Source organism: Pogona vitticeps, chromosome W (assembly GCF_051106095.1).
Source record: "Pogona vitticeps strain Pit_001003342236 chromosome W, PviZW2.1, whole genome shotgun sequence".
Taxonomy (NCBI): domain Eukaryota; kingdom Metazoa; phylum Chordata; class Lepidosauria; order Squamata; family Agamidae; genus Pogona; species Pogona vitticeps.
The window spans coordinates 4,214,802-4,225,708 of NC_135798.1; positions in this window are offsets into that span (position 1 = coordinate 4,214,802).

Sequence of the window (10,907 nt, forward strand, 5' to 3'; positions counted from 1 at the left end):
CTACCCCTTCTTTGACCTAGATGGCAACCCCACCTCCCACACGCCCCTCCCTGTCCCTCCTCTAGAGTTTATCGTCTTGGATTGTGGTATCCCACTGGTTCTCCGAATCCCACCAGGTTTCTGTTATGGCCATTCTATCAATCTTATATCTACCCTCCAAATAGAAGTTAAGTAAATAAAAAAGTTATATAAATAGCATGCACCAGTTCTCTCATCTTTGCTCAGACGCTTTGGAGATTTGCATAAAAGCACCTGCGTACGGGGTCCCCCAAGAAGGGTGGCTTGTTTGCTTCTCCTTCCAGTGGACCAACAATCCCATCCCATCATGCTCCCAGGCCTAATTCCTACACTGTCATCACTTTGCTTTTTTCTGTCCTCCCCATCCTCATTCCACAAGGATGAGGAGTCCCGAAATGAACGCCTCTCGGCTCCTGTCTGCTTTCCCCTGGGATTCAGTTTAAACGCTGCTCTGCCACCTTTTAAAAGTTACGCGAGAGCAGTTCAGTTCCATGTTCAATCAAGTGAAGCCCGTCCCTCTTATACAAGCCCGGCTTGTCCCAAAACATTAATGAGTGCCAAATGAATCTGAACTCCTCTCCTTGACACCACCGTCTCATTCACGCATTCAGACCCCTGAGCTCGCGGAACAGGTACCACTTCCGAGAGCGCTACCTTTGAGGTCCTGGCTCTGAGCTCCCTCCCTAACCACCTAAATTTGGCTTCCAGGACCTCGTGGCTACATTTCCCGAAGTTGTTGGTAGCGACATATGTAATGATCTCGTGTCTGTAAAGAGACAATGATCCTGATCAGGGAGTCTGTCTGGGAACAAAAACTACTACCTTGATTCCCTGAGGTTAGTCCTATAAGCTTCAGAAGTGTGTAATGTGTGCCACATAGACGAGCCTGGTCCACACGTTGAGACCCCTAGCTGGCCCTGTGCGTGGAACAGATAGAGCAGTTCTGAGAACACTGCCTTTCAGGTACAGTAATAACTTGGTTTATGTACGCCTCAGTTTACGTAATTTCTGATTTATGAATGGAAATCAGTTCAAAATAATGCTTCGGTCTACGTTTCTTTTCCCCCGTTTCTTTCACTTTGTGAAGGAAGTTTCCGTGCACCTGGAGGTTTGTAGCGCTGCCACCATCGCTATGGCCACCCGCATTGCGGTTCATATATTTTTCGCATGACATGACGTCCTGGAGGGCACATTGATTTCATAAACCAAGGTACTACTGTAATATGCAGCATTTAGAATTTGTAATATTTAATTTAGCTGGGGTCAAATACCTTCTGAATGTCAGTGTTTAAATTTTTGCTTTTATTCTCACAGATGTGGTTTTTCAAATTCCTTCTCCTCCACCCTTTCTTGTGCATTGGTTTAGGTATCTAACTCTGGAGCCAGAGTTTGGGAGTTCACTTCCCTTCTAGCTCTGCAGTTCTAAGATTCTATTAACTCAGTACCTATTTCCCTGGCCATCTCTGCTTCCTGTCCTGTTTCCAGAAATGCCTCATGATTCTCTACCCGTAATAACATTTTATAAATTCTACATCCCAGCCCTTTTGTGCACCTGTCTTTTCTCCCTCTGAATAATAATCTTTGCAGACTTTTGACAGTTCCCAGCATTGACCACTAACTGCTCTTTACTCATTCTTGAGTCCAGTGATCTAGCTGCATTCATCCACTTTTACGCTTCCTTTCTAACACTATCCTTCCCCCCCTTGTTATTCATTTTTGCTAAACAATCCTTAAATTCAAATATTTGTTTCCTCTTTAATCAACTTTGAGAAATTCCTTTCTAAGTTCCTGGAAACTTAAGTACAATCAAATTTATTGCGGTCAAAGACCCAGTAAAACTAAATAAAGTATACAAAGATATGGTACACATTTTTAAAAGGACATGCTCCAATAAATTGGGAACATTTACATTAAAACTGAATCCTTACTATGTGACCGTTGATTAGCTCATCACCCTTAGAATCTCTTCTTAAGACTTAAAAGGGCTTTATGATTTTTACAGACTGCTGCCAAGAAACTGGCACACTGCTTTGTGGGTTGGATCCCAGAAGCAGCAGCTTGGCCCTTTCTGTATCTGTTTCGTTTCGTTTAGTCGTTTAGTCGTGTCCGACTCTTCGTGACCCCATGGACCAGAGCACGCCAGGCCCTCCTGTCTTCCACTGCCTCCCGGAGTTGGGTCAGATTCATGTTGGTTGCTTCGGTGACACTGTCCAGCCATCTCATCCTCGGTCGTCCCCTTCTCCTCTTGCCTTCACACTTTCCCAACATCAAGGTCTTTTCCAGGGAGTCCTCTCTTCTCATCAGATGGCCAAAGTACTGGAGCCGAGCTTCAGGATCTGTCCTTCCAGGGAGCACTCAGGGTTGATTTCCTTTAGAATTGATAGGTTTGTTCTCCTTGCAGTCCAGGGGACTCTCAAGAGCCTCCTCCAGCACCACAGTTCAAAGGCATCAATGCTTCGATGGTCAGCTTTCTTTATGGTCCAGCTCTCACTTCCATACATCACTACAGGAAAAACCATAGCTTTGACTATTCGGACTTTTGTTGGCAATGTGATGTCTCTGCTTTTTAAGATGCTGTCAAGGTTTGTCATTGCTTTCCTCCCAAGAAGAAGGCGTCTTTTAATTTCGTGGCTGCTGTCTCCATCTGCAGTGATCATGGAGACCAAGAAGGTAAAATCTGTCACTGCCTCCATATCTTCCCCTTCTATTTGCCAGGACGTGATGGGGCCAGTGGCCATGATCTTAGTTTTTTTGATGTTGAGTTTCAGACCGTTTTTTGCACTCTCCTCTTTCACCCTCATTACAAGGTTCTTTAGTTCCTCCTCACTTTCTGCCATCAGAGTGGTATCATCTACATATCGGAGGTTGTTGATATTTCTTCCGGCAATCTTGATTCCAGCTTGGGATTCCTCCAGTCCAGCCTTCCGCATGATGTATTCTGCATATAAGTTAAATAAGCAGGGAGACAATATACAGCCTTGTCGTACTCCTTTCCCAATTTTGAACCAATCAGTTGTTCCATATCCAGTTCTAACTGTTGCTTCCTGTCCCACATATAGGTTTCTCAGGAGATGGATAAGGTGGTCAGGCACGCCCATTTCTTTAAGGACTTGCCATAGTTTGCTGTGGTCCACACAGTCAAAGGCTTTTGCATAATCAATGAAGCAGAAGTTGATGTTTTTCTGGAACTCTCTGGCTTTCTCCATAATCCAGCGCATGTTAGGAATTTGGTCTCGAGTTCCTCTGCCCCTTCGGAATCCCGCTTGTACTTCTGGGAGTTCTCGGTCCACATATTTCTGAAGCCTACCTTGGAGGAGTTTGAGCATAACCTTGCTAGCGTGTGAAATGAGTGCAATTGTGCGGTAGTTGGAGCATTCTTTCGCACTTCCCTTCTTTGGTATTGGGATGTAGACTGATCTTTTCCAGTCCTCTGACCACTGTTGAGTTTTCCAAACTTTCTGGCATATTGAATGTAGCACCTTAACAGCATCATCTTTTAAGATTTTAAATAGTTCAGCTGGAATGCCATCACCTCCACTGGCCTTGTTGTTAGCCAGGCTTTCTAAGGCCCACTTGACTTCACTCTCCAGGATGTCTGGCTCTAGGTCAGCAACTACATTCTCTGGGTTGTCGGGGATATCCAAATCTTTCTGATATAATTCCTCTGTGTATTCTTGCCACCTCTTCTTGATGTCTTCTGCTTCTGTGAGGTCCCTTCCGTTTTTGTCCTTTATCATGTCCATCCTTGCACAAAAGGTTCCTCTGATATCTCCAATTTTCCTGAACAGATCTCTGGTTTTTCCTTTTCTGTTATTTTCCTCTATTTCTTTGCATTGTTCGTTTAATAAGGCCCTCTTGTCTCTCCTTGCTATTCTTTGGAAGTCTGCATTCAATTTTCTGTAACTTTCCCTATCTCCCCTGCATTTTGTTTCCCTTCTCCTCTCTGCTATTTGTAAGGCTTCCTTGGACAGCCACTTTGCTTTCTTGCATTTTCTTTTCTTTGGGATGGTTTTTGTTGCTGCCTCCTGTACAATGTTACGAGCCTCTGTCCAAAGTTCTTCAGGTACTCTGTCCACCAAATCGACTTCCTTAAATCTGTTCTTCACTTCCACTGTGTATTCATAAGGGATTTGATTTAGATTATACCTGAGTAGCCCAGTGGTTTTTCCTACTCTCTTCAGTTTAAGCTTGAATTTTGCTATGAGAAGCTGATGATCAGAGCCACAATCAGCTCCAGGTCTTGTTTTTGCTGACTGTATAGAGCTTCTCCATCTTTGGCTGCAGAGAATATAATCAATCTGATTTTGATATTGCCCATCTGGTGATTTCCACGTGTAGAGTCGCCTCTTGTGTTGTTGGAAGAGAGTGTTTATGATGACCAGCTTGTTCTCTTGACAAAACTCTATTAGCCTTTGCCCTGCTTCATTTTGAACTCCAAGGCCAAACTTCCCTGTTGTTCCTTTTATCTCTTGACTCCCTACTTTGGCATTCCAGTCCCCTAGAATGAGAAGAACATCTTTCTTTGGGGTCAGTTCTAGAAGGTGTTGTAAATCTTCAAAAAATTGTTCAATTTCAGTCTCCTCAGCAATGGAGGTTGGTGCATAAACTTGGATTATTGTGATGTTGAAAGGTCTGCCTTGGATTCGTATTGACATCATTCTATCATTTTTGAGATTGTATCCCATTACAGCTTTACCCACTCTTTTGTTGACTATGAGGGCTACTCCATTCTTTCTACGGGATTCGTGCCCACAATAGTAGACATGATAATCATCTGATTTGAATTCACCCATTCCTGTCCATTTTAGTTGACTGACGCCCAGGATGTCAATGTTTATTCTTGCCATCTCCTGTTTGACCACCTCCAGCTTCCCAAGGTTCATAGATCTTACATTCCAGGTTCCTATGCAATATTTTTTTTTGCAGCATCGGACATTCCTTTTACTTCCAGGCGTGTCTGCAGCTGAGCATTCTTTCGGCTTTGGCCCAACCACTTCATTAGCTCTGGGGCTACTTGTACTTGTCCTCCACTCTTCCTCAGTAGTATGTTGGACGCCTTCCGACCTGAGGGGCCCATCTTCCAGCGTCATATCTTTTAGCCCTTTGTTTCTGATCATGGGGTGTTCTTGGCAAAGATACTGGAGTGGCATTGCCAGTTCCTACTCCAGGTGGATTGCATTTAGTCGGAACTCTCCACTATGACCTGTCCGTCTTGGGTGGCCCTGCACGGCATAGCCCATAGCTTCTCTGAGTTGCTCAAGCCCCTTCGCCACGACAAGGCAGCAATCCATGTATCTGTAGGGCCCAACATTTTCCCGGTTAGGGGTGAAATATATTTCTGCTGCATGCCCTTCTACTGTGGGCACTGGGACAGAACGTGCTCTGTTGACTCAACCTCCCCCGAGCCACACGGCATACCCGTTCTGAAAGGGGTGTCCTTTTAAAATGGCCTTCAAGCATGGCTGAGGGGAGCACTCACCATCTGGCTAGGAAGAAGGCTGTCCTGTGGTGTGGGATTTCTAAGCATGAGAGGTATGTGGCTTGCTCAGCTGCCTACTTATCCTCTGCTGCTAAGAAGTTGGGGCATTGATTAATATCGCTCTGTATGTGTGTGTTTGTGTGTCCCATGCTCTTTGTCTTGGGTCAGTTTTTGTGTGGTTTATGTCCATAACCAGAACAGCCAGGTGTCTCAGCTTTTCTTGTGCCATCTTAGTCCAGGAAGATTGGAAGTTGTCACGTAGGACCAAGGATGCTGAATCTGATGTTGGCAGGATTGAGTTTGAGCTAGAGGTTAATAGAGGAAAGAGGTGGAGCAAAAGAGAGATGCCACACCTGTGATGATTTGTGTTTTTATGTGTATTAGAATGGGATATGTAGTCCTAAGATTGTCCCAATAGCATCCATTTTGATTTAAAGTCTGTTCTGTAGTAGGAAAGTTTTACATGCTGTTTCAGAGAAGCTTCGCTCTCTGGTTATCTCGTTGCTAAGATGAGCAGAGAGCAGAGAATTTCGTAGTCAAAATAATTCTGCCACAAAGTATGAAAACAACTGAAGCTCCATGAGAAAGTTAGGCGGGACAACAAGACCCAGGAGGCATTCTGGGAAGGAGAAGGAAGAGGAGGAGAGAGAAAAAGATGGAGTTTGCCTGAGAAAGGGGCAGACACGTGCTTTCCCTTAATGGGCTATTTTTCCTACCTTGGACTGATGGAAGTCAACAGGTTTTCATCTAACATCAGCCTTTGAAGACTCAAGATACGTGAGATGGACTATGTTATCCTTTATATTAGTTAGCATAGTTTCATTTCTTTATTTTTTTAGCTGGAGTGGGGGGAGTGGAGTGTTCCGTTAGTCTTGAATGAAAATGTACCTACTGAACTATTTTACTATCAACTGAAACCTTTTCTAAAGTAATTCTTTTAAATAAAACAGTAATGATTGATTTCTATCTAGAAGCATTGTTTCTTGAACAGACTAGCTGAATGTCTAATTGGCCACGTGGGTTTGCTACCAAACTTTCAGAGCCAAATCATTCTGAGTATATCTCATGGTTATGTCTGTGTTGCTTTCTTAATAAGGAGATTGGCCTCTGAGGAAGAAAATTTAGACAGAACCTGGCTGAGTTCAAGTGGCTCTGCTCAGCAGTTAGAGGTTTGTCTGGTTTTCGTACTCGTCCCAATTTCCGGCACCCCCATAAATCTCTTTGGAGATACGGGGCTGCTTACATGGTGGCAGCGGTGGGATGGAACACGTGCTTTAGTGTGATTTATGGATTTATGGTGCTTGCTTTGTAAGTGAAGCTGCAGGCATTCTTCCGGAAGCCTTGGCTGAGGGAGTGCGTGCATGCTGACAGGCTGTAAATTAGCCAAATTGCTTTTCTCTTTCCAGCTAAGGATCTTACGGAAAGACTTAGCTGCAGTGAGGTCTGATAAGAAACAACGCTTAGGTTTTAACAGACATTAAAATCTGTTTAATTGGGCTGTTTAATGAGTGGGCATTTTCATGCAAGTAAACGGTCGCCCTTCTGAAGCTCCAGTTTAGGGCTGTTCCTGCCAGAGTGTTTTATGGCTTTGCTCTCGCCCTACAGTTTCGGCTACATGGGCAGAGAGAGATTTTTCCTTTTGGGTCAGCTTGGCGTTTGCGTTGGTTGCAGCTTATATGGAGCAACACTTAGCAGCAGAAGAATTTTTGGAATTGCCTGGAGAGCTGTTTGTGACTCAGAGAAAAGTTAAGATTGGTAGTGCATCTGCTAAGCTGCCTTTGGTTAGTACAGATACGAAGCCCTGGCACCAAGAGCTTTTGGAGGCTCTTGAGCACGACGTCTTGACTCCAAGTGGAGCTAAGCAAAGGATTACTTATGATTCTTCACAACTGAGAAGGGAATTACAAAAGGGAGATATAATGGCTAAACTCCCAGCACAGGACGTCCAGGATCTACTTAGATCTGATTCAGATCAGACTTGGACTAAGTTGCAACAGATGGATCAGGCAGAGGAAATGGCGGGTGCCAGCACTCCAGTAGGGAGGGGAGTGCCAGGCAGAGGCATTTCTGATGGGACAGCAGGAGCAGCAGCAGCAGCAGCAGCCGGTGCTGTGGGTCCTGATCCTAACAAGAGTCTATCACCAGTGGATAAGTTAGCAATGATGTTTGCTGATTTTGTTGCTTGTCACACTCAAACTATTCGTAATCAGAGCATGGCTGATGAGTTATTGAAGCAGTACAGAGAGGCAAAGGTGGAGCGTTTGGTTAATGAGATGAAGGAAAAAGAGGAGTTTAAGAACTCAATAGCCAGTGTTGATGGAAGCAGTCTACCTTACTACCATGATGGCGATGATATCTTAGCATTTTTATCGATATTTGAACAGGCGTGTCGAGATCTTAAGATACCGGAGGCCTGGCACCTCAAGCTACTGCGTACTCAGTGTTCTGGGCAACTTGCCAACTTGGTAGCCAAATTATCTGATGAGGACCCTGACTGGCCTACTTTTAAAGAGGTGGTAAAGAGAAAATTTGCTTTCACTTCGGAAATACTGAGGCAGAACTTTAGAAAACTGAAAAAGCAGCCTAATGAGTGTTATTCTGCACTAGCTGACAAAATAGAACATCTAGGTGATCAGTGGTTGAGCTCCTTGGGCGCCAGTACTTTTGCGGATTTAAGAACTGTGTTGTACATGGAGCATTTTCTTAATTTAGTGCCTTCAGAAATAAGGAGTACTTTGTTGGAGAGAGGATACAAAGACTTGCAAACCCTTGCTTTAAAGACTGATGAAATTCTCTCCTTTAAAACGCATGAATCTGCTGTTAGGCCAAAGACTGCACCAGTAGCGCCTAAGAGACAGAGTCAGCCTGAATTTAGAAAGTCTTTTCCTCAAGAGCCCAAGCAAAGTTCATTTGAGCAACGCAGGAGTCTAGCTCCTAGCCAGAGTAAAACGCCTCTTAAATGTTTTGAATGTGGTGGCTCTCATCTGCGACGAGATTGCCCAAGGTTGAATGTGCCAGCTAGCCAAGTTAAGGAGCCAGCTAGGAAAACACCTGTGCCAGCTCCACGCAGATCTAAAGCAGGCACACCCAAGATGGCGTATGTAAGTTCTGTACCGGCAGGAACTCAGCAAGTGCCAGCTGCCAGTAATGCAGTTTCTGTGCCTCACCAGTCAAGCATTGTGCCTTCACAGAGTCAGGAAGGAGTTAACTTAACTGTAACCCCTTCGCAAGCCAGTGGAATGCAGGCAGCAGTAAACCAATATGTGCCTAGAGTTTTGGACTTACAAATTGCTTCAATTTCCTCAGAAATTGTAAAAGAGACTGCATCAGGAGAAAGGTTTTCTGTTATGGATCCTGATTGCATAGTACCAACTGCGCAAAGGGACTGGGCAACCCGCACATTTTCTGAGGTGGTTTTTCTTCACACACCTGGAGGTGATATGGCTTTAAGTGCTTTTCGTGACTCGGGTGCCGACATTTCTTCGATAAGCAAACGTTTTCTAGACCCCACCTTAATCTTGAACAACCTGAGGTGTCCAGTAAAAACTTATGGATCTGTAGAGACTGATCAGCGTTTCAATCCTTTAGCTTATGTCAAAATTTCGTATAAGAGCTGGTCAGGTGCAAAACATATTTTAACCCATGAGGGAAAACCTGATTTTCTTCTTGGAAATGATCTTGCTTTTTTGGATCACATGCAGAGTCAAAATGCAACTTCAATGTCGGTAGTTACGCGTTCTCAAAGTAGAGAGATGCATAATCTTGAACGGGAGCAGGAATCCACTGAGGATAACTCAGATGGAGACCTTACCCAACAGCAGCCTCTTGTGACCGAACCTGATAGTGCAGCTACAACAGAAACTAAAATGGAGGAGGTGATACCTAAGGGATCAGAGGACTTTAGACTGAAGCAACTTAATGATCCCTCTCTAGCTTCTTTGAGGTCACAAGCAGACAACTATGCTGAACGTCCTGCGCATCAGCAAGTTGGTTTCCTGTGGGGAGAAAATGGACTTTTGTACAGAGAATATTTCCCCAAATCCAACTTGGATGCCCAACCTGTTCAACAGTTAGTCGTGCCTACTGAATATAGACTGAGAATACTAGAAATGGCTCATGACCATCCGAGTAGTGGGCACCAGGGAATACAAAAAACCCTAAAGAGGATTTCTCAACATTTTTACTGGCCTGGTATTTCAAAAACTGTAAAGGACTATGTCAGTTCTTGTGACTATTGCCAACGCACAGGCCATCAAACTGACAAGGTAAAGGCTGAAATGCAGATTATGGAAATTCCTGACCAAGTGTTCCAGTGTTTGCAAATGGATGTGCTAGGACCTTTTGTTCCTACTAAATCTAAGAAGAAATATATCATTTCTTTCATCTGTTCTGCCAGTAGGTGGATCGAGGCTTACGCTATTAGCAACCTGACAGCTACCACCATAGCTAGAATCATCGTGGACTTGTGCTCGCGTATTGGAGTACCATCCAAAATAATTTGTGATCAAGCAGGAGCCTTTACAAGTGAACTTATGCGTAAGATCTGCGAGATAAGTGGAATAACCATCAGTTTTTCCACGGCCCATCATCCTCAATCTCATGGTATGGTGGAAAGAGGTCAACAAACTTTGCTTAGGATGATTAAAACTTTGACCCAAGAATATGGAAACATTTGGGATGAGCTTTTGCCTTTTGCTTTGTTTGCTTACCGTAGCTCAGCCCATTCTTCACTAGGTGGCTTTTCTCCAAGTGAGGTGGTGTTTGGAAGAAATCTACAAGGACCATTGGACTTCCTGAAATCCGATTGGGAAGGTGTGGTTAAAAGTAGTACTGTGCCAGTTGCTGATTTTGTAAGAAAACTTCAAGAGAAACTCTTGGCTGTCCAGGAGTTAGCCAGAGACAATTTGTTGGACGCTCAAGCAAGTCAGAAGTTCTTCCATGACAAGAGATCCAGACACAGGGAATTTTCTGTGGGTGATTTGGTACTTGTTCTGAACCCACTCAGACCTTCTAAGCTAGAAGTTGTCTGGGAAGGTCCAGGTGAAATTGTTCAAAAATTGGGAAATGTCAATTATCTTGTCAAAATGTTGGATTCTAATAAGAAACCTGTTCTTTACCATGTCAATAGTTTGAAACTGTACAAAGATAGATCTGCAATGGTTTTTCAATGTCATGCTGAATATTTTCATGCTGCAAATGAACCTATTGATATGTTATCTGAATTGCAAGATGCAGGTACATGGTCTGATAATCTTGTTTTAACAGGTACCGTTGATCAGAAAGAAAGGTTGTTTCAAATTTTAGAACAATACCAAGATGTGTTTTCAGATAAACCAGGTTACACCAAATTGATCAGTCATGTGATAACTACTGAGAACAACGCCCAGCCCATACGGTCTAGCCCATATAG